Raw genomic sequence first — 24290 nt, forward strand, 5'->3', positions numbered from 1 at the left:
GGGAGGAAGGGGCTGGGTTTGCACGGAAGCATCAGCATTGCGCTCGGAGACCCTGGATCTGGGCAGAGGCAGGGAATCACTGCCGTGCTGCAGTTGGTCTCCCTAAATGGCTGTGGGAGCTGGACGTGTGTGAGGACTGCAAGCATTTAACCACCACAGCAGATGGGACTCAAGACACGTCGGAGCAAATATTTAAAGATCCGGTTTTATAAAGCCACTTTTTGGCTATAAACCACCCGTCCCGCAGCTCCCAGTGCCCATTGCTGTGAACTCCACTGTTTGCTGCTCCTGCTGCTCAGCCACGCTGCTGGTTGGCAGGACTTGGCCAAATGTGCCGCCTTGGTTTAGTGCTAGATTTTTCTCTTTTCCCCCAGCCCTGGGGTTTTATTTTCTTTCTTTGTTTGTTTTATTTATGGAAAGGATTTTCCTGCTCTTGGCAGAGTGGAACGGGAAGTGATTGCTCTAGCAAGGGAGGCTGTATCCTGGTCACTGCCCAGCCCTGTCCCTCTCTCCTTCCTGCTCATGCAACAGTTTTTACCGTATCAGCTGCTGTCGCTGAAGCAGCAAATCGTGAATCTCTAGTGCCGGAGGCAGGAGAACTTCTTCTCTGTGCTGCCTCCCAGCCCCGGCTCTAGGACAGCCTGGGAGATGGGGATGGGGACATGTTGTTGGAAGGGAGCTCTGAGTCTCTTTTATCCCCTGTAACCACCCTAGGGGGTTCCTGGGCTCAGACTCCAAGGTTGAGTAATATGTGGCCAAATCCTGGTGGATGTCTTCCTGCTGTCTCAAATTCATTTTCCAAAAGGCTGAACTGAGGAACACGTCTCTAGGGGGTGGCAAGGCTGGGATCTCATGTCCCATTCTGCTCCAGAATATGTCAGGCACAAGTGTCAGGTTCCCAGAAACGATCCTTGACTCGTTTACACAGCATGGAGTGGTCTCTGGTTTGCGCTTCCCTTTGCTGCTTTGTCTTTCAGCCTGGGTCCTGTGGAGCCAAGAACTGACGTGGCTGCTAACACGGGCAGGCTCTGCTCCTGAATGAGCAAAAGAAAAATAAATAGCATCTCAAATTGCAGCTTGTGTGCAATGGGCCAGATTTCTGCTCTCTTTCCAGCTCTGCGACTCGGGGTAGTTACTTCTGACTTGCATCTGCAGTGAAAGTAAGATGGTAATTGGGCCCAGAGACATTTTAGGATAGACCCAATTTAATCTCCTGGTGCTTCCATTTCTGCCTGATATTAAACCCTGCTCAAACTCTCCTAGGAGAGTTGCTAGCGTAACTCACTGGTGCCTCTGCAGTGCTTTGAGATCCTCAGATGCGAGTGGTTACAGAAGCTTTTAATAGCACTTAACTTGGAAGTCCAAAGCAAGGGGAAATTCACAACTGATAAGAAAAGCCATGTTGGTGCACTGGGTTAAACCCAGCATTATGCCCTCTAATTATGTAGCGGTGGCCTAGGCTGCTAGAGTAACCAGCGAAGATGGGATGGTTGTGCTCGGCTGGAGGGAACCAGGGCTTGATTTAGTGCCTGTTGAGATCAAGAGGCCTTTGATTTCAATGGGTATTGAATCAGGCACTGCAATATCAAATAGGCTAATCAGATAATAACTTCAGATCGTCTGACATAGATTCGTGTCCCTGAGTTGGGGCAGGCAGAGTAAATTGGGCAGCCAGCTGGGTGAGGCTGTGTGAGCCAGCAAGCTGATGACTTGTCCCTAATGAAACGGGATGTCCAGTCACAGACTGGTGGCAAAGATGGGCTGGTAGCTGTGATGGGGTATGGGTCAGGCAGCATTCCTCCAGGCCAGAAGATCCAGCGTGGGCCTGTCCCCCTCTCCCACTGTCGTTCCTGTGTGGGGCTAGTGTGCAGGATAGCGGCTGGAGGAGCTAAAGAGGGAGAGGAATTTGGGGTGATCTTGCATTATTAAGCCGATGCTTCCAGGCTTCTACAGGCTTCCTGCAAGAAAGGCTTTTTTTTCTTTGCAGCTGTTGTTGTATCAAGCCGGCACCTGAAATAATTTCTGCTGTCTTCTAAATGGGGAGATTGGGCACAGCAAGAGGGGTGCTATAAAGGGAAGGATGTGCTGACGCTCCTCAGGGATGTTAAATCTCCAGGATGCCTGTTTGTGGGGTGGCTGTCCTGAGGCTTGAGCTTTCTTATCCTGATTCTGGCTATGCTGGCAGGAAACCTGTTCTGTAGCATGGAGCATGATCCCTTTCCCAGGATCCCCAGGGAATTTTACCCCGCTCTTGCAGGAACATGAGATGTTTGCAATGCCCTTGATCTCTCCTGCTCTGGAGAGATCTGAGACCTGTGGCTCATTCACTGGAGTTCTTGGTTGTTTTTCGTTTGGCAAGCGCCTGGGAAAGTGTGTGGTAGTGAGCAGTGGGGAGGTGTTCTGGGGTGGGGTATGTATCTACAGCATCACCCACTTCTCTGCTACTAAATCTATCTAGTGCTGTAGCTGCCTTGCTGGGAGAATGGTGGCTGCTGCAATGTGACCAGCTCTGAAACAGCTCCTCCAGCAAACGCCTGAAGCCCAGGGTCTCACCTCACTTCTGGCCTTGTAGATGAAAGCTTTGGATGTGCTGCTTTGCAGGGACTGGAGCCTGCAAAGCCCAATTCCTCTGGCTTTGTCTAGCAGTTGGGTTTTAAACCATGAGCTCTAATTCGGAAGCTTGTTCTGTTTTATTTCTCCGTGGCTAAAGAAAAAAACAGTAGTGTCTTGCTCTGTGTGCATTGTATGATGTCTAAGCAGAGTTTGCACCCCAGCTCGTCCCACGATTGCTCTCTGTGGCTGCAGGAATGTTATCTCTGAGGCCTCCACCTGCCCTGATAAACTTGGCTGGAAGTGGGTCAGTAGGTTTAAAAGTTCTGGGGAGATATGTTGTGATCGTATCAGCATCATACCATAAAAGAAGCAGGCTGAAGTCAAATTCAAGGCAACAATGAAAACTTGGAGAGGAGTGGAAAGAAGAGGCAGTGGATCAGCAGATGCAGAAATCCCTCTGGGTCCTATCAAGTGTTTTGCCAGTGTTAAATGCTGAGTAAAATACAGCATCTGAGAGATCAGATCACTGGGTATTCCCTCTGGACAGGGAATCCCTGGGTTGAATATTTCTTCGGTGAATCATCTTCTGAAGCCGTCAGAGCAGAGATCTGGCATGGGGTTATTGCTGTGTCCAACTGGCTGCTGGAGGTGACATTGCTTCCAGGCTATTTGGGCAAAACTACTTGAAGAAGACACATAAATAGCATCATCCAGCTCTCTGCTACTAAAGCTCTGTTTCCTGCATACTTGGATTCAGCAACAGCAAACAAAACCCTTCTGGGATGGCCTGAGCATCCAGAGCTGGGTTTACAGGGGAAGGGGCAAAACCAGAGGGGTTTTGGCAGGAGCGTGCTCTGCTGCTGTTGTCTCCAGCAGTGCTTGGGGAAGGCCAGCCCACAAAACTTGCTTCACAAAAGCATCTCCTGAATTTGCAAGGCCCATTGAAGGGCTCTTCCAGGTCTTCAGCAGCACGTGGCTCTTTTGCTAGATCCTTCTCTGTGAGCCGAGAGGTGGGACACTGGCAGCCAAAAACATAAGAGGCTAATACAGGGGAAAGAACCAATTGCTAAATGACCTTCATCAAAGATGCTGAAGAGCCTGTGTGGCACACAGAGATGTCAGGCCCATACGAGAGAAATCCTATGAGGAAAGCCTGTGAAGGATGTGGTCCAGTTAGGTTTTTATTTCCCCCCACCCGCCCTTGGCTTTTTCCTTTAATCCATCACAGAGACTCTTCCAAAGTCGAGTACAGACATGAAAAGACTGTCTTATGTTCCAAGAAGGGCATGGTGAGAGGGAGAGGACTGTGCAGCCTTCATGATGCTGTGGTGATGGGTTGTCTTCTCCCAAGTCTGGTCTGGGGAGATGCTGCAAGGAAAAGGTACCTGCTGCCCCTCTCCCTTGTTTTGGGGAGCCATGTGTCAGCTGTAGCTGGTCTTGGGGACTGTTTGGCTGCATTCTTCATTTGGGATCATTTGAGACAGTCCATGTGGACAGCATGAGAGTTGCAGATGCTCCATTTGAAAAGCTGTAGAATTACTGTGAGGGGGAGTGGGTTTAAATCGTATCTCCTCCAATAAATCAGCACAGGCTGCGCCTTCCTGCCCCCACGGGGGCATGTGTTTGAGGGAAAATCCATCCCACCCTTTGCTTTGCTCATCCCTGCTCAGGTCTGCCCAGCTTTGTGCCAGGACAACGGTTACTTAAACACCAATAATGTTGTCTCGAGCAGTAAGTAAAGCAGGGCTTGCCTGTGCTGGGCTGCTCTGCGACTTCACTGCTTTGAGTACAAACAGCAAGCTGTTCCTGCGCGTGGGCTACCGTCGCTGCCAGGAAAGCTATTCTCATTCAGCAGAGAGAAATGAGCTGTGCAAAAAGAAGGCACGTCTCATATCGATAGGCATCGCCTGCCAGTTCAACCAGTACGTGGTGGTACTGCTGCACGGGGCTGGCTCGGTAGGTTTGATATGGGTTTTTTTGATGTGTGTGACCCTTTGGACTGTGCTGGTATTGACAGAGAATCGCCTCGTCTGTGGTGGCTAAATTGGTATGACCGGTCCTGGGTGGGATGCTGCAGTGATTACTTGCAACAGGAATGGAGCGAGACACTGTGATGTGACACAATAGAGGACACAGTCCCTTGTGTGTCATGTTGGTGTTAAAAGCGATGTCCCACTGCTGCTCCCAAGGCATTTTCACCTCTTCTGGCCCAGAAAGAACAATGGCGTAGAGATGCCTTGGGCTGCTTTTTGGGCTTCTTTAGTCTCTTTAACGTTTTTCCTTGGGTGGCGTTTGAAGCTTGCTGAGGATGCTGCCCTCACGCTGCACAAGGAGGGGATTTTTTTCAGCCCTTCACTTGCATCTTTTAGGAGGAAACTCCTGGGAGCTTAAAAAGAAATGTTGACACCGACCTTCCTTTCGGAAAATTTCAGCTCCTGGTGGAGGTGTCTGCCTGTCGAGCAGAGCCCTTGAAGCCACCGGCTGGGTGGAGGGTGCTGGAGCCTCTCCTTGCTGTAGCTCCAGGGCTCTGATTTTTGGCAGTGCCGGGCTGGCGGGGCGCCGAGCCACGGGAAGGCTCCATGGGTGCTGGTATCTCAGGCAGATCTGGGATCCGCTGAAGTGTGTCCACCCTGACGCCAGCCCGTGCTCGGGTCTGCTCTTGGCCGCTCGGAGGGTTTGTGTGCGTACCCGCCCTGTGATCCCTCGGCCTGTTTTGGAGACGGGAGCTGCCCGTGGGATTGCTTTCACCTCCAGTTCGGCATGGGGGAGCAAGATGAGGGGAGCCGGCTGGAGAAGCGGGGAGATTTTAAGCCACGTCCTTGGAGTGGGACAGGAAAGCTCGACTCCTGTGTGTCTCATTTTGCCATATTCCCCCCTCCTCCCCCCCAAAAAAACCTCCCAAAGCCATGCAAGGAGGTGGGAGCCACATCTCACCCTGCACGCTCCCCATGACAGCCCTGGGCAGGGAGGAGACCCCCGACTCGGCTCTGCCTCGCCGGGACGCAGCCCCCTCCTCTCCCTCCCCTTCGGGGGGCTGCGGGGTGCCTCGAGCCGGGGGGCTGGTATCCCCCTCACACCATGACAGAGGCCCCCGGCCCGCTGCGGGCCCCGTACCCTGCCGGATGTCACGGAGCCAGACGGCCGCCCCGGCCGTCGCAGCTGAGCTCCCGGCCCCGAACAATGGGGCCATTGAGGGGCTGGAGCCGGGGGTGAGGCCCGGCCGGGCGGGCTGCGGGCTGAGGATGGGGAGGACAGCTGAGCCCGCTTGTTCCACCCTGGCCGAGTTACAGCCCAAAATAGGTGCCTGGTGGCCATTCGGAGGCTGGGCCTCTTTGTCCGGAGGCCACGGCTTGTTTGCGCGTGGGGATTTTGTGGAGTATTTATGGCTTGGAGCGGGGGGGAAGGAAGGAGGGAGCCTGGCACTTGTGCGAACTTATTTTTATTTGTTTTTTGGTGTTAAAAAGGCAGGACTGCTGGTATTTTTATCCCCGCCCCACACCTTGCTGTAGGTGCTTAGGCTTCCTCGCAAGCCGGGCACCTCTGTCCCGGTGCAAGAGCGAGAGGCTTGCTCCGCCGGCTGCCACGATGGCTGGGCGATGGGGATGAGGGGCAGAGAGGAGAAAAGCCCCACGGTGGGGTCACAGCACTCCCGAAAGCCCTTGACCACGGCGGGTGAGAGGGACGGAGAGATGCCATCAACAGCTGGCGAAGCCACTAAGCTGTCCCCGTTGTACGTGTTTGCCCATCTCCACGTGCCATCCCAGTCGCTAATTCCTGGTTCCTCTGTGGCTGCCAGAGCCACCTCCTGCCCTGTGGGGTGCGCGTGGGTGTCTGCAGATAGTGCTTCCCCATCCTCCCTCGCCAGACCCCCCTCGATCCGCTTTCCTGGCGCTGAAATGGATGCTGTCTGGCTCTTGTAGACATCGAGCATCTGCTGTGCCCAGTGACTCCGAAAATCGCGCCTCTTCTGTAGCCGTGCGTGGATTTAAGGGCTCAACGTGAGGTGTCTGAAGAGGTGGTTGTGGTTTGAGCCCGCTCTGAGTTGTGCTGCTGAAAGCGGGGGTTATGTCTGCGTTGGGAGGGGTGTAAAATTAATGCAATGTTTGGATCAGCTCATTAACTGACTGTGCCGGTCCAAATCTTGCCCTTGGAGGCATGTGTGTTGCTGCCAGAGCCATCAACATAAAGATTCTCCCCAGCACAGCCGGGGATAGGATTTGGCCTGTTTATATTCACGGTGCAAAAAGGACCGAAGGATTAATGACTGATTACTTCTCGGGCCAGCGGGAGCCCTGGGTACCCATCTAGTCTGCAGATAAAATGCAGGGCAGACCAAGACAAAGCTTTGCAACAGAATCCTCCCAATTACCTCACCGATCTCCCCGCGCGCCGTAAAATGCACCGTCAGCTCTGCAACCGGCTAGCCAGCGCTCAGCCTGGAGACGAAACACCTCCCGATGCTGCTCCGAGCTGCTAAGCCGCTCTATGAGATTTGGGGGAGAAAAGTCTCAATCATTCCCCCACCACCACCCTCCGCCTCGCCCCTCTCCCCAACCTGGGCATCGTTTGGAGGTGGTTTGGCGGAGCCTTGGCTGGTCCCTACCTGCCTGTGCATGTGTCTGAGCATCCTATCGGCCCCCCCAGCGGAGCCTGCGCGTTGGATGCAGTTTCTATGGTTACTGCAGCTCCCGGGCCCGGGAAGAGCAGTTGGATGCTGGAGCTGGCAGGACCGACGTCTCCCTCTGGATCAGCCAGAAACTTGACAGGGAGTCGGTGTGTGCGGGAGCGACAGAGCGCAGGACAAAGAGAGGAGGAGAGCGGGAGAGAGGGAACCCAGGAGAAAAATCCGGCATCTGCTGGGTACCGGGGTTGCCCCCAACAGGTTATCCTCTGAACAGGCTTCAAACAGGAACAAAAAGGGGGCGGGGGGGTGGGTGGGGGGGAAAGGGATGATGAGAAAATTGCAGTTCTGGTGCTCACATGAAGGTGACATTTGTTGTAGCATCTCTAACCGTCGATTCAGGGATCTAAACACATGGAAGTTTTAACTGCTGCCAGAGCCTGACTATTCTACCCACATTTGTTTTCTCCCAGCCCTTCTTTCCTCTTATTTAATTCTTCTAGCGTTTTTTATCCTGATATTTTGCTCCCCACACACACAAGTTTCCTCCCCACATCTATATATTCCCCTCCCGTCGGTTAGGCTAAAAGTTTAACGCACATTTAGCCCTCGCCACATGCAGTGTTGGGTGCCACTTGGGAATTGATGGGACTGTTTTTGGCAGAGTTTTTCTCTGTCACAGCCTTGCTGCTGCGGCCGTGCTGGCATCCTGCTGATGGATCTGAGCGCTGAGCCTTCTGCCCAGTGCACCGGCGTGCATGGGTGCAAACCTAGCTGGGTGTTCGTATCTGCAGTCAGGGACCCCCCCTGCCCCATCCTCTCATCTGGCCTGCCCCAAATACATATGATGCCTACCAAATTGGATTCAACCTCACAGGGTGGACTTGCAAAGCTCTTTCTTTCCTGCTCGGCCACTTTGCCTCCTCTAAACTGCTGGCAGACAGGGCAGTGCCTCTGAAACGCGTGTGCTGTAATAGGCATCTCGATCCCTGCTGTTATGGGCAGGGTGTGGGGACAGGAATGAAAATAATTGGGCCAAAGGCTTGGGCGATGAAGGGCCCTCGTCCTGACCTGCTTGGGAGGTAACTGGGAGCACAGGTCTCCCTGTGCTTCCCAGGTGAGGAAGGCTGCTCGCCCAAGGAGCTCTCGGCAAGCCCCAAGCCAGTCAGACTGGCTCTCCTGTCTCCCTGGGGCAGCTGCGAGTGCTGTAGCTCTGTCAGGCGAGGGGTTGCAATGGGTTACGGCTGTCCCTGACTCAGAGAGGAGAGGGCAGGCAGGCAGGTGAAGGGTTTGCAGGGTTCTGGCTATTTCCAGGGCTGGCAAGCTGCAAAAAAATCATTCTAACGCCAGGAAACTGTGCCCTGCCTTGTGCACCAAGGGGTGTCTGTAGCCCTGAGCCTCCAGGGCGGAGAAAGGATGGAGCATAAGCATGAGCTGAACGGCTCTCCTGGGTTTGCACCAGGGGCTCTTGCTGCCCCAAAGCGGCACTACCTGGCCCTGCCTGCATCGTGTGTGGGGCCAGCAGTTGCTGGGACTGCAGGGTGGCAAATCTCTTCCTCACGCAGGGCCAGCCCAGCTCCTTGTCCTCCCTGCGGAGGGGAGAGGCAGCGGTGCCTGGGGAGACGTCGCATGACTTCTCCCGAGCAGTGTCCTAGTTTTGAGGGAGTTGCTGCCCTTCCCTGCCCGTCTGGCCTTTTCCCCTTGGCTGCTCCATGCGTTCCTCTCACCACTTGCATTCCTGCCCTACGCTGGGGCTCCTTGCTGGGCTGAGACCCGATTCACCCAGGCAGAATATCCCTGACTGGTTGGCTGGCCTTGGACAAGGTTGGGGATGCTTCTTCAGTGGTGCGGTTGCAGTTGGAAAGGCTCTCTCCTCTCAAGAGCATCTGTCTTTGCCGCTGAATGAGGACTGAATGCCCATGGTCCTGAGCCTTTCTGCCTGGAGCCTGTGCAAACTCCAGGCTGGATGCAGTGGTGCTCAACTCTGTCTTGGTGGTTCCCATGTCCCAGCAGAGAATCTGGAGGTGATGTCTGCAACAGCACTGGGCACTGTGTAAGAACCCCACATCAAAAGTCAGCAGCTCACGTACCAAAAGCCTTCAGCCACCTTTTGGGGCAATATGGTCTTTTTTTCTTCATTCACTGGGATTTTTTTCGGGTTGTGGAAAGGCTGATGGGAGCAAAGGCAGAAATGAGCTTCCACCTGATTAAGCCTAGTCTCTTTTTTTCTGCCAAGGGTGAGAAGCTGTTGATGCTGCGATGGGTTAGTGGCAAAGGCTGTTGAGCAGAGAGGCTCACAGAGGTAGTGTGGTCCTGCGGAGCAGAGTGATGCTGAGGAAGCCGGAGCCGTGGCTGGTGTGACAGCACAGCCGTGTTTCTATAGGGGCAATGCCGTGGAGGTGTCTGAGGGGAGGTCGCAGCGCCTGCCGCAGTGCTGAATGCTTTGCTGGTACAGGACGAACCAATGCTCTGACTCGCTCGTCTTGGGTCTTGCGTCCTTTGAGTAGGATCAGCCTTTGCAGGGAGGCGGTGAAGCAGAGCCAGAGGCAAGAATTTACCCCAGGCCCTGCAGCACAGACTGCCCGTCCTGCCTTTGCTGGGCTAGCGATGGACGCTGCGGCCCCGGCAGCCAGCACGTTCCCCCCAGCAATTCTCAGGCTGCTGTCATCACCGGAGATGTCGGCGGGAGGCAGAGGACAGGGTGTCTGCCCGCTCCCAGCTCTCTGAATCACCTGCTCAGCCCTTTGGTTGCCGGGACTTGCAGCTGCCTAAGCTGTGTTTACCCTTCCCCGATCCCTTTTCTCCCTTTTCCCCAGGCAGATTAAAGCCAGACAAGAAAGGGCAGATGCGGCTCCCCCTCGACAAGTCGCTGCAGGTGAGACGGGAGCTGCTTGGCATGCACACCTGAGCCACCTGGCCCGCCTGCCGTATTAACCATTTTGTGCAGGCAGGCAGGAGCAGCGCTGCAGCGGCGCTGGGCAGCTCGCCAGGGGATGCGTGGGAGCAGGGGCTGGGGGATGCTTCGGGGAGAGGGAACGGCCCCAGAGAGGATCCTCTCCCTGCGGCTGCAGGCGTCAAGGCGGGCCACTCCCAGTCTGGATCGGTGGCTCACAGCGGCCTTTGGAAACGGAGCATCAGGCCCCCAAATTTTATATTTCCCCTCCTCCTTCTTTACACCTCACAGAAGGGAGCCCCTGGAGAACCGGGTCCATCTGGGAGTGGGGGATAGCAGGCGGACCTGCCTGCGCCGGGCAGCGAGCAAAGTGTTTTGCATCACTGGGGCTGGGTGAGAAGTGCCAGGTCCGCTCCCGGCCCAGCACATCGAATGGCTCGTGTCTCCTCAGCTGAGCCGGACCCAGACTGGTCCCCGTAAGAGGTGTGTCCCGGCTTGATGTCGAAACTGGCCTCCCCAGAGGGCATCATGTTCCCCAAACAGGATCACGCCTGCAACGCCGTCCATGTGCTTTCTTTGGGTTTCAGTGCGCCTGCGTGGGTGGCAGCAGGAGCAACCTCTCGGAGCTGGGTGCAGGTCTTCTGTCTGCAGGAAAGCTGCCTGGAAAGTAGCCTGGTTTTCTGAAAGAACAAAACTTTAACTGAAAATAAGACTTTCCCCTCCAATCTATTTTCCTTGTCATGAAGGAGCGATGGTGACTTCTGCTGAAGGAAACGAAACCTAGTTTTAGTTCCATGTTCTGAGAAATGTTTGAAATACCATGGAGAATGTCTCTGGATTGGTTTTGAGCCCAGCCAAAGGGCAAAAGCTGTTGATTGATTTATATTTCAAACCTCTCTCACCCCACTCATCTGCCTGGAGCTCCAAACCCCCAAAGTGCCTTGCTCCAAGGAAGGGAATATTTTGCAGGTGGGCTAATTTGGGTTAAATTCAAGGCTGTTTTTATTTGCTTCAGGCAAACGTCATTGGGCTCCTTTTGGTGTCACTTTGCTGTTCCCAAGTAGGTTCCTGGAGAAACAGTAGGAAGCTGAACATGTACATACATCTCCAAAGCACTCGGGTATTTCCAAGTGATGCAACTTCAGATTCCTTCCCCACCTCCCCCCCCTTCCCCTTTGCTTCAAAACCCTTTTTTGGCCTCAAAGATCAGCTTGGGGTTGGGGTTTTTTGTTACTGTTTTAGACTTCTTGAGGCAGAGCCTTGCCTGGTGGGAGGAGGTGGGCAGCCCCAGAGTGAGGGTGGTGCAGACAGGGTGGCTGGGAAGGGAGACGCTGACCCTGCGGGGAGTCCTTGTTGCAGCCTGTAGCTCCGTCTGTGGCTCTGGGACTGACTGTGTAACCTTCCAACAGTCAGGACCCATCAGCAGATGAGAAATAATATCAGGTATTTGCATGCTAGCTAAAACCCATGGATCAGGCTGGGGAACATGCTGTTTCATGTGCGAGACCTGTTGCCTTTCCTCGAGGAGACCTCCCAGTCTGTGCGTCAAAACAGCAGTTTAAGTCATCCCCTGCTTAGATGGTCTATAAAACTTGGGCATTGCTTGCTGGAAGATCCTCGCTTTCTACCTGGCCATCGCTTCGAATTGTATGTGTCAGCGTGACACTGCTATGTGGCTTCTACCTGGCTGGTGTGTGAATGTTCTGGTGTAAGGTTTTGCTTGCTGAGGTTTTCATGCAGGCTGTTCTCCCCAAAAGCTGCACCGTCACTGAATGTGTGCCAATAAACCAATCCGGGGAGGGACCGTTCAGGTTTTGCTCATCCTCCAGCCCTGTAACCAGCTGGCAGGGATGTCAAACATGACTTGTCCCTGTAGACAAAGTCATGCTCAACATTGCTGTAATTAATCCAATTCCTCGAGGTCGTGGTTCAAACACAACCTAATTGTCTTGGGGAAGCAACACCCTCTGGATCACGTGGTGTATCCTCGCAGGTGTAGGTACTGTGTGAAACCTATGGGAATGTGGGAAGCAACTGAGCTCAGAAGGGGCTCCTGACCTTGCGCTCTCCCCCCAGTGCTGGGGACTCTGCGTGAGTAGTTGGGGGCTGCAGTGGAGTCGTGGTTTCACGTGGGGACCTGCCTTTCTGCTGCCCACCTTCCTATGCAGCTCAGTCTCCCCAGGAAGGAAAAAGGGAGTAAAAACTTGTTTGCTGCTGGGAAAAGAGGCAAGTGGGAAGGCTGTGTCCTGTAGTTTACTCTACTGGGACATGAGACTGGAACGGTGAGCTCAGAGAGGGGAAGGAGAGAAGTTTTCCTGTCCACAAAAATCTTAAAAGAAAAAAAAAAGTCCTGCCCTCCTACTATATAGGACAAACCCTTCTTAAATAACCTGTCAGAAATTTCCAGCGGGGCTCAGGCTTTCCGAGCCCTGTTCTGGAATAACCGGTGACGATGTCTCCAGCCCTTGTGTGGGCCGAGGGGACCCAAGATTCTCCCTCTTGATGCTCCACGTGGGACTGACATGGTTTGCTTGCCCTGAAGTCTCCAGCCTCTGCCAGGCCGACCTCAGTGGATGTTTCCTGGGGTCCCGCCGTTCCCCACGGAAGCTCCTGTTTTCATCGTGATGAAACAAGGCAGCTGGGGCCATGTTGTCCCCACCAGCTCTGCCCCTTGCAAAGAGGCATGCGTGGTGGAAGAGATGGGGAACTCCACTGCCTCGGTTCTCTATTTTTTTTGCTTGGAGGCAGCTGGGGTTTTATTTCCTGAGTGGCTGCAGCTCATTGCGTGGGCAATACCCTGAGCCCTTGGACTGGTTTTGTACACGAGCGTAGGTTTAGAGCCCTGATCTCGCCGTTCCTCCTGCTGCCACACTCCGAAAGCCCCTGGGGGAAGGAGTTTGGGCTCCCTGTTTGCAGGGAACAAGGCTTCCAGTGCTGAGGCCGGGATGTGAAACAAGCCGAGCGTTTTGTTTTGTAGCTCCGTACATGGCAGCGTGGCTAAACGCAGAGGCAGATTTCAAGGCACGGTCGTTTAACTACACTGGGAACGTCTGATTCCAGGCATGCTTATTTCACAGATTTTAGTTGCACATTTCCTGGGCAACAGTTTTGCAAATGTAATTCTGCAGGTAGGCTTTGGGGGGGGCCGAGGGCAGCGGGTGCAGCTGGGTGAACGCTTGCCAGCGAAGGAACACGAAAGCCGCTTCCCCTCGCGCCTTGTGGGTTTTGCGTTGCTTTGTTTTCCCTCTTCAAATGAAGAGTCAGAAAACATCTGAGACCAATACTGGGATAGAGTGGGAGGAAAGGGAGCTTTTAAAGTCCTGGTCAAGTTAATGTGAGCCTTTTCCTTTATGGATTATGAATTTGCTTTTGTAGCTTGGCTCTGGTTTGTTCGCAGGGAGCATGGTTTGGCTCCCACTGTCTTCAGCAGAAGCAAAGCTGGACCAAAGCGACCCTCGGTGCAAGACAAACTCAGGATTTAGCTTTATCTTTTAATGGGCTGGTTCTGTTGCCTGTTAGTGGGTCAAATTTTGTAGCTCTGACTCAGCTTGAACTTTCAGTGGCTTTTGCACCTGGAGATTTAAATATCTGTCTGCAGGGGAGGTGAACACCAAACGGCATCCCTACCTGCAACTCCTTAAGACATTACCTCTCCCTTTACCCCCTCCAGCTGTTTATTATTTCCCTCCCGCTGCTGCCTACCACCTCCACGGTGAGTCAGAAGAATGGGACATGAATGGTCCCACCTCAGCCGCTTCAGTACAAAGTCTGGCAGCGGCTTCCTTCCAGCTGCTGGGGAAAGGGGGTTTAGGCAAAGCTGCCAGTCTTTGCCCAGGAGCCATGGAGGAGAGCACGAGAGCTGTTCCACCGACACCATGCCGGCAGCGGGAGCCTCTGGCACAAGGGAGCAGATGAACAAGCTGCCGGGGGTGGCAGTGGTGGTGATAACATCTGGACCCACCCGAGGAGAGCACATCTCCCAATGCTGTAAGTGTAGGGTTGGGACCGTTTGCTGCTGAGCCGCCTCTGCTCCCGCTGAGTTCAGCAAGAGTTCAGGGTGCTCAGCCTCTTGCAGGAGTGGGGTCGTGCAAGCCGCCGGCGTTGGGTTTGACAGGAGCTGTGCCCGAGGGAGCGCGCTGGGAGTGCTGCCTGCCGGGCTGGGTGAGTCCCTTTGGGATGGCTCCTGCCAAGTTTGCAGATACAGCCTATTCCCATGCAAGAGGGAGTCCACTGGAGCCAGCTGTTGAGCTGCAAAGCTCTTCCTGGGATGGAGGGGGTGGCTAAAAAGCCACAAATAGCCTTTGGAAAAGAGTATCTGTAAAAGCCAGAGAGTCCCAGGGGAGCTGGAGCCTCCCCCCGCTTCCCTTTGCTGGCAGGGGGCTGCGAGTGAAGCACCCCCATCGCTCCACGCAGGGCTCCGTGGTGGAGACGACATCGTTGCCTTGCCGCAGCCAGGCAGGCATTGCTGCTCTGCCAGCTCCGTCTTCCCTCCCTTTCATTGCTCTTTCCTCCTCCTGTGGCACCCCGCGTTCCCCTCAGCCTCAATCCAGCTTGAAAATCTGAAGGCAAATCCTGCTAAATAGGGAGATTTTGCCCGGCTGCTTCCCTGCCCTCCCTGGTCTCTCGCTCCCTTTGCCGTTTCTGGCCTGCTGGGTTTTGTGTTTCAGTTGTTATAAATAAAGCTCCAGGCACTGATTTGGGTATACAATGACACCTTGTGTTATTAGACAGCACAGGACAGACTTTGCAAGGGGAGCCTGCTCGCCTGCCCTCCCTCTCCTCCGCTGCCTGCGTCGCTGCCTGCGGTCTGTGGGCAGCCTCGCGTGCGGCTCCGGGGCGGCTGGCAGCAGGTGCTTCTGCCTCCCTGCTGCTGCCTAAAATCACAGCCCCCAGGAAAAAAAAAAAAAAAAAAAAAAAATTAGAGGATCTCAACCCCTGCTTGGACTGCGCTGGGTTTAAAAAGAGGTGGTGGTGGGGAAGTTTTGCACTTAAAGAAGGGAGTGTGGCGGAGGGTGATGGGGAAAGTCTGGGCTCCCCCGGTTTTGTGCCCCCAAAAAGTGGGTGGGAAGTGTTTGCAGGGGGGAAGCCAGGGACAGCGTCGTCACCCATCACCTCAGCCCTGCTGGGGGTGACCTGAGCTTGCCCCAAATCGCCCATTGCCGTGGTGCTGGGCAGGATTTCACCCTGCAGCCGTGTCACCCAGCTCCTTCTCTGCCCCGCCATTGTGCACCTGGCAGAGGTGGGGTCCGAGCATCCTTCCTCCCCCGGTTCATCCCATCGCCGCACTGCATCCTCAGCCCCCGGGAAGGGCTTTGTCTGGCAAGGGCCACCTCATGCCAACCACCGTCTTGTCTCATGGTCCCCCTGGGGACTCGCACTGGCTGGAGCGGGGGAAACCAAGGGAGGTGTTGTGCCCCGCGTGCCTGTTTTCGGCTTCTCCCTTGGCATTTTCTCCCTCGCTTCAGTAGCAGCGGCGTGTGGGACGGCAGTGTCCGCCGAGAAAGGAGGGGAAGGCAGCACATAAATAGGGTGATGGCTCGCCATCCTGACGGCTCGCACGAGGTGAGGGCGGCAGGCGCTTGGGACGTGGGCTCAGCCTTGCCCTGCCGAGGCTCAAGTGCTGCTCTGTTTTCTGGGATAAATCCACACCACCACCCCCCGCTTTAAATCAGAAAGGCAAATGCTCTGAATTTCTGCTTGGGGCCTCCAGCACAGATGTCCCACAGCTCCAAAACACACTCTCTAAGCTGGTCTTACCCAGCCCCATTGCTGCTCCCTCGGGACCCCCTTTGCACAGGGGCCTGAGGGAGCTATAACATTGCAATTTGGGGACAGGACTCTGGAGCAGCTTTTTTGAGTGATCTGTGTTTTACCGGTCATCTCTCTGGAGGGAACTGGAGCCGGTCTCTGGATGCCAGGCGTTGTGGAGACTTTGAGGCAGTGAATTAAAGTCAGATAAATAAAGTACAGCCTGTAGAGTTAGGAAGCTGGGCTCTCATCAGGGCTGACTTGATTTATCCAGATTATTTTAATTCTTTTAAAGACTTTTGGAAGTGTTTTTTTTGGTCACTTTGCTAAGTGGTTCTGATTATTACAATTTTACTGACAGGTTAGGGTGTCATTTGAATCATGTTTGAGAAGTCAAAGAAAATATCAAAGATGGAAAATTTCCTCTTGGAAATTGCTTCTGTGGTTTTTGGTTTTGATTGTTGTTGTTTTTTTTTATTTCCCCTCTTGACTGTCACCTCTGGATTTGGGCTGTGAGGAACGGGCATCCCAAACCCTCTTTCTATTCAGATAGAGAATTGCACTTGCTGGCCATTGTCGTGGCCATAAAAGCAGGCTGGGATTGCTGTTTGCAAATTGCCCTTCCAAGTTCCTCCTGAGTAAAAACATGCAATGGGGTTGGTGGCAGGATAACTGCTGGTATCCCCTCTCCCCCTCCTCCCCACATCTCGTAAAAGAAAGAACATGTAGTACATGGGGTTTTGGTTTTGTGGTCTCGCGTTCATTTGGTTTGTGGAGATGCAGACTTAAGGAGAAGGTACTAAATACTCTCTTTTTGTGGTTTGTGATGCCCATGTTACTCTATAAGGTAAATAACCCAAACTATCCAATAAAATTCCAACGCTACATGTTGATGAAGTAATGGAGATATTTAACATATGCAGCAAAGCTGCTATTCAATGATATTGAAGTGACTAAGTTACTGAGCTGCTTTTAAAATCAGTCTCCGGTAAAATCAGTGGAGACAATTAGGAGACCCTGTCAGATACAATCATGGGCTCCCAAATAGAAAAGCAGCCCATGAGGGAATACAGAGGGCAAGAGGAATAGGGCAATGAAGCCAGTGGCTGTTCAAGTCAGTGGAAGGGCTGCTGTTGACTCCGCGTATCTGGTGCTAGGACATGCTGGCAGGTCAGAGATATCCCTGCTGCGGGGTGGAAGCTCGTATCTCACCTGGAACATAGCAGAAATGTGGGTTGGGGTGGGAAAGCCTGGGTCAAGGGGGCATGAAGGGAGAAAAATAGGTTGATTTGGGCATTTTCCATCTGGTGACGCTGTAGGAGTCTCTAGCGAAGGAATCGGGCTGGCACTGGGAGAGAGGTGGTTTTTAATGGCTCCCAGCAAGGCACCTGTGGTGCCCGAGCTGGTGCTGTAGGAAGTGGCAGGGCCATGGGAAGGAGCATGGCATGGCACACAGGAGGGCTCATCGAGGGTTGGAGAAGCCCAAAGGAACTCAGTGGACACAACACTCCATGGCCGGTTCTACACAGTGCCTCCGGATGTCTTGCTGAAGATGTATGCAGCTATGGGTCGAAACACTGTAGTGAGATGATGTAAATGAAAGATGTAGGTGAGCAGGCATAGACGGAGTGATGAGGACCCCCCGGCACCTGGCCAAGGGTCTGAGTGCAGGCCTAGCTTCATTTGGCAGGTCACATCCTCCATCGTGGGATTTTGCTCAGTATGGTCCATGTTGCTGTTTACAGCCCTCTCCCAGATGATGGTGAGCGTGTTCATTAAATGCAGAAAGACAAAGAAGCCAAGGAAGAAAGAAATACAGAGAAAGCCTGGGAAGGCTAGCTGTAAAAGGGCAGAAATAACCACCCAACCTGGAAAATGGCAAGTGGATGCAACTGCAACAGAGATCCAGAGGGAAAGATCTTCTTGCAGAACAGCTGAAGAGCTTGAAGACTTGGTATAAATATCACCACAGGACTGGAGAGCACTGGTCAAAATGGTGTTGGTAGGGACCCAGCTCTGAAGCTGGCTGTGGTCACAGAAAGGCTAAAACCTTCTGTTGTGCATGTCTTGTGTAAGTGCAAGATCTGCCTTTTGATGTTTTTTGGGCAACAGATGCTGAGGCCACGTGTCAGGCAGCCCTGGAGACACTACCCTGGTTCTTTCTCTCTTGCTTGTGCTCACAGCACTGTTTTCCAGTGCCCAAGCCTGGGCGCTGCAATGACATTCGAGTGTAAACCCACTGGGAAGGGATTTGGAGAAAAGCACCGCAATGGCACGGAGCCTGAGGGATAAGTGTGGGAGGAGAGGTTAAAAGAGTTAAGGCCCTGGATTCTGCTGGTTGCTTTGCAGGGGTGTCCAGGATGCAAGAAAACAACTGCAGCCCTGGGTGCAGTCCTTGGTTAAATGATGTGTGGCAGAGACGGTCGTCATTCTCTATAAAAGAAAGATATAAACGCAAGGAAAGAGGCTTGGGGGGACCCAGCCTTTAAAATTTCAAGCTAAGGTGGGAATGATATGATTGAATTGTACAAAGGAGCATGGAAACTGAATAGTGGTTAAAAAAAAAACAACAAATGAGCCAGCAGCAAGAAAGCGACTCTCAAACGAAAGGCTGGCAGTGCCAGGTTTGAATTGTTTAAAACACAATTATGCGAAGCTCTCAGATTTAAAGATGTTTTGCAGCAATGTGGTGAAGGGGTAGGTTTGCACCAGCCTTTTCTCATTGCTTGCCCTGAATTCCTTTGGCTAAACTTGTTGGCATCGGAGGAATTGGTTCTTGCAGAGCTCAGCCAGAGCTTGCGTCTGTGTGGAGGGTGGAAAAGCTCCCTTGGAGTTCCCCAACTCCTCCTTGATGGAAGGCAGGTTGGTTGGTTGGTTTATTTATTTCGGTGTAGAAGGATGGGGTTTTGGGACCTGAGCTGATTCCTAGCTTGTGGGCTGTTAAGTAGTGAAATCTCTGTTCCTTGGCTCTCCCAGCTCTGTAAAAGGGATAATTACCTTCCCCTCCATGCTCCCTGCTCTGTCGTCCCACGATCTCATCCAGTGCCTACTCCAGTTGCTGGGATGACTCCTGCTCTCCCAATCATGTGTTAGGTTGACCTTCAGGTTAGGAGCTGTGGGAGGGGAAAAGTGGGACAGTGGAGCCCAGATCTCTGTAAAATCCTTGTTCCTACTAACTGCCTAAATGCACCTGTTGAAAATGTTTGAAGGCTGCTGGATAAGCTGCTTCTGAATGTGGTGTGCTCTATTTGCTACAAAATTTCAAGGAGGGGAATTGCTGGATTCCCCTGGAAATGTAAAACCATGTGGGGATAATTTCTTGATTATTTTTTTTAATATTGTTGTGACTAGAAGGATCCTTAGAAGTATAACAAGACAAGCAATTCTTTCTCTGCAGGTATGAGACATAATTATGATTCCCACGTGTCTGGGGCTGGAGCTGGGGTAGCCAATGCAGGGTTGAGCATTAGAGAAGTGTCTGTAATGTTGGGGAGATGCATCAACCCCGGCTCTGCCAGCTTTTACTGGAGTCTTATAGAGGTTGCAACTGCCACACTCAACCCTTCCCTCTGCTTTATCCCATCCCTGCTCCTCTTTCTTCTTTCTCGTCAGCTATTTATTTAGTGCATTTTATTATGTGGCTTCCCTGCATGCAGGATTCCTTTCTCTGCTCTGTGCAAACACCTTTCACCCCCTTAATGTCCCCAAGCTGCACCCCATGGCCCACAGTCGGCGTTGGCCGTGGTGAGTTTGGCCTCCATGCTGTAGTGCCGACAGCCAACCCTTTCCTCACATGTCACTTCTGAGGCTCAGTGTCTTTTTTTCCCCACCACGTGACTAAAGTTTGTGCAAATCTGTTCTGGTTTAAATCTAAAATATGCATTTGAGAGAGAGAGGGGAAGAGAGACATGCAGACCTCACCCCTCAAACCCCAACCCATCCCCATTCCCAGACTCCTTCCAAAAGGAAAGGCAAAGATGAAGAACCTGATCCCTGTTTCTTCCAACTCTTATGATTTACAATCAGCCTTTTGGGCTGCTCTTTGGTGGTGGGCTGCCCCATGGGGCTAAACTTCTGGAGGACACAAATTTCTAGTGGTTTGCACACCTTGCCTTCACCCCGAAGCCACCAGAGCAGCTCATGGAGGAGGGCAGCATGTTGGCCTCAGTGACACCAGACACACTTAGTCTCACGTGTGCCCATTTTAGGGGTTGGAAGCGTCAACCTAGCTTTGTCTTTGCGTGGCTGACCTGCCTCCACTGCCACCCCCGCAGCGTTGCCTCGTTGCCTCCTCTTTCTGGGTGGCCCCGCATGGCTAACCAGGGAAGCCACCCAACTCTGCGAGATGACAAATCGTGGACTTGCAGAGCCACTAGCACGTGGCTGAATTTTGCCAGATTTGGCCCCTTTTATCTCGGCTGGGACCTGGCTGGATGTGTGCGACCTGGAGATGTCCCCAGGAGAAAGCATCCAGCTCCCCTGCAAAGGGGTGCGTAGCTCTTCATGTCTCACTTGAGTTTCCCATTTAAACACCCTTCTCTGCCAGAGGAGACAAATTCCTTCGGTGACCCCAAAGAAGCCAGCTGCCCACTTTCACCCTGTTGGGGACCAGTGCAGGACTCCCACCAGGAGCCCAGCACCTGCCCAGCCTGCTGCCCCGCGCTGCTCCCTGCTCCTGCCTGGGTGAGACGGGAGCTGGCTGGTAAGCCGGGGAAAAAAGAGGCTGCAGCAAAAGATGGAACAAACAGAATTTTTTTTTGCATCTAGAGGGGGAAGCACAGAGCTAAAAATAAAACGGGAAGATCAGTATCTGTCAGGCTGACGGCGGATTGGCTCTTTGGAAATGCATGTAATTACCAGGCTGTAGGTAGACATTTGCATGGAGCGAATAGCAAGCTACTGAGACAAGGTTACGCTTTAACCTTTAAGTCCTGAATCTGCTGGAAAACTAAGACAGAACTGCAGGAAATTAACTTAAATTAATAGAGTTGCTGTGACTGTGCCACATGTTACTTCAGTGTGTGTCACTTCACGGCACAGAGTGTCTTGCTGCCCCTGTGCCCCGGCTCCTGGAGGAGGGAGATGCTTTGGAAGCAAGTTTGGCATGCGTGGATCATCTCCCTCATTTGGGGATTCAACTTAACTGGGGAGAGGAGCTGTGGCTTTTTGTGGTGCGCGCACGTCCTTTCTTAGCATCCTTTGAGTTGGCAGGCTCCAAAGGGGTTGAAGGAATTTGGGCAAAGGGACCTGTCCTAGGGGATGCTGCAGGGTTGGGTGGTGGGTGCAGGTGAAATCTGACTGTGCTGCTCCACTGCTCCCAGCTGGAAGGGCCAAGGAGGGGATGGGGTTGGGGAGGTGGATGTTTTGTTGAGTGCCTAGAGCCTGATCTCTGTGTGCAGAACTCCGCAGGCACTACTCAGTGCTGAAATTGTATGGATTAGAGCAAAGATGGTCCCTTTGTGTGTGTTTGTGGGTGTGCAGTGCCTAACGCTGAGTGCAGAACTGAATGAAAAACGCACAGCAGAACCAGAGACATGCCTGTATGCTCTCACTCTGGGCTCCCATCAATGTTCCTGGTGCTCTTGGCCTCCATGCTACCTGCTTACCCCCAGGAGACCTTGCTCTTGCTGCTGCCCGTCATCCCCAGGTCAGGCAGCACTGTAGGGCAGGGGCGGTGTGGGGATGTGTGGTGATGGGAGGAGAGGGTATCCCACCAGGAGGGGAGATGGAGATGCCATGGGCGTATTTCTCATTCCCAGCTGGCACAACCACTAGAGCTGCTGCTGCTGTGGGATGCAAGTATGAGCAGCTGAGTTAAGCTGGGGCTGGAGGGGAAGCAGGTTGGAAAACATGAGGCTTTGAAGCCCGCAGTGACACCTTGCCTTCTGTTGTCCCCGTGCTGTCTTGAACTGTGGGTGTGATTTGGAGAATCCCAATTTTTCCAGCCTCTTTGCTAGCTGTGATGACCAGGCAATGCTTGTTTCAAAAAATGCTGCCTTCTTCCCTCCAGCTTGGAGACAATTTTGTCCACTGTATCGATGCCGTTGCTTGGCTCAGGCTGGCTGCGCTTCTGTGCCTTGTAGCAGAAGCTGAAAGTAGAAACAGTGTGGTGGGGCCAGCTGGTGCAGAGCATGACCGCTCACCTCCCCAAAGGGCTAGGCCACCGGGAGCTCAAGCTGCTCCATTGGCTCCCCATCAGCTTCTGAATCCAATTTAAGGCTCTGGCCCTAATCTTCAAAGCAACTAATGGAGGAAGTGCCAATGGCATCAAAGGCTGAATTTTGTTCTGCAAGCAGCACAAGCGGCTCCTCTGAGACAGTCCAGAGCATGAAGGCTGGGATGAAACCTTGGAGAGCAATCTCAGCTGGCCGGGATGTGGCAAGGGTGGCCAGTGGTCAGGGCTCTTGGCCTGGATTCTAGGATTTTGGGGTTGGTTCTTTGCTCTGGGTGACATTGGACCCAGGTTCAGGTGCCTGAACACCATGAAATCCTCAGACCTGGTGCTTTGAGGAGTTTGTGCAGAGGGAAGCTGGGGCTTTGTGTCTCTGCCTCTAGTGACCCATCTGTGAAACACAGATAAGTGCTGCCTTGATTCTTGGGGCAGTCAGAGGACAAGCACGTTGGACACTGCAAGACTTGTGAATTTGGTGACATCCTAGGATGTACTTTAGGCATGAGAGGGAGCAGTCTTCTGGGTGAGGGTGGGCAAATCTACACGGTGCTTGTTGTTAGGGAACAAGCCATCCTCTTTTGCGTGCTCTTTTATCAAATGAAGGGACCTTTACCCCCCTAGCCAGGCTTCAAACCCAGCAGGTATCTGACCCCCAAAGGCAGCACTGCTAGAGACTCCGCAAAGCCTGGGGGATCTTGTAACATCAGATGTGGAAGGTGCTTGCATGCTCCAGTAATGACCTGGGATAAAGCCCACAGTCTTTCTGCCTGGCTGTTGGGAGGTGGAGGATCGAATTGTAGCGATCAAGGTGCGTGGCTTGACTCTCCATGTGTTGAGTCCCTTTCATGCCTCTATCTGCTGAAAAAAAGAGTTAAAATAGATGTACATTAGCTTAGGGGAAGTTTCACTATGTGACTTCTTCACAATGAGAGTGTTGTTTAAAAAGGGACATGAGGTTCAGATCTGCCATTGTGCTTTGTTCTTAAATCCAGCTGAGTCTCCTGCCTACCTGGACCCGTGTTGGAGGCGTGGGGACTGAGGCAGCTTCACACATTGATGATATCATTGTCTTGAAGTTGTCCTGGAGTCAGATCTTGGAAAACTTTCCCTGCCCAAAGAGCATGGAGCTCTCTGGAAATCTTGCTTTGATGGTGTCTTTCCCACCTTTTTGGAAATCCCCTGCTTAGATGCCTTCCTGTTTGAACTCATTGTTTTTTCCAGCCCTTCAGCCAGTGTTGTTTCTAACTTGGGGTGCAGCCTAGGAAAAAACCTGGAACACCCTGTCTTAACTACAGGCTTCTCCTTGATGCAACGTAGACAGATCTTGAAGAAAGCCAGTTGTGCCCCAAATTCAGCCTGTTGTTTTTCCAGCTCTGTCAGTTGGCCTGATAAAAGCTATGGCCTCTCCCTGCAAACTCTGTTTGCCTCTGATCTGTGCTCTTTTTTTTGGACATTGGTTCCTCATCAGTAAGCAGAAAGCAAGAGCCCTTCCCTCATTACAGCAGCGCAAGGCAGAATTTAAGGCGGTCGGATCTTTTGGAGGAGAAGGGAAGTCTGAAACGGTTTTTGGAGAGGGAGGTGCTGCCAGCAGGAATGGCCACCAGGTTTCCAGCATGCCTTTGTCGAGCATGCACGAGCAAAGGTTTGTCACTGTCACTTGTCCCTCTGTTGTAACAGGCTGCTTGTTCCCACAGGCTTCACTGTCATTTTGTCACCTTCTTCCAGGATTCCTGCTTTTGTCGACTGTTTGTGAAGTCCCAGAAGAATTGAATTGTCCCTGGAGCCCCAGCCACAAGATAGTGCCCCAGGGTGTGGGGGGACAGCGGAGGAGGCTCCTGCTCTGCTCAGTCCATGGCTGTTCACACGCAGAGGGCTGAACTGTTGGTGAAGCAGCTCTGGAAACGCTCCCATTCACGGCACACTGGTGTGAAGAACCTTCCAGTTGACTTCCAAATGCCATGCTGTCAACTTGATGTGGGCAATCCCCGTGGTCTGGTGTGCCCATATCTACCTGAATTAGCTTTAAATTAGTCTTGGTAGCAGGGCATAAAGGACTGGCTGTGTTGGTTAAGACCTGGTCTGCCTAGCTCTGTGCCAGGTCTGCCAAGCTCTGTCCCTCTTGGAGGGAGCACACATAAGCAATGTGCTGAGGATCTTCCCTTCGTGATTGCCCATCACTAGCAACATCCACCAAGAAACCTTCAAAGCAAGGTGCTGTACCCACAACTTTGTGTTTAAATAGCCATGATGGTTTTATTCTCGGTGGCTGTGGCACTCGCTTCCCATAACTGCCAGGCGCCCGC

The sequence above is a fragment of the Accipiter gentilis genome, chromosome 29 (assembly GCF_929443795.1).
Source record: "Accipiter gentilis chromosome 29, bAccGen1.1, whole genome shotgun sequence".
NCBI classification, from domain to species: Eukaryota; Metazoa; Chordata; class Aves; order Accipitriformes; family Accipitridae; genus Astur; species Astur gentilis.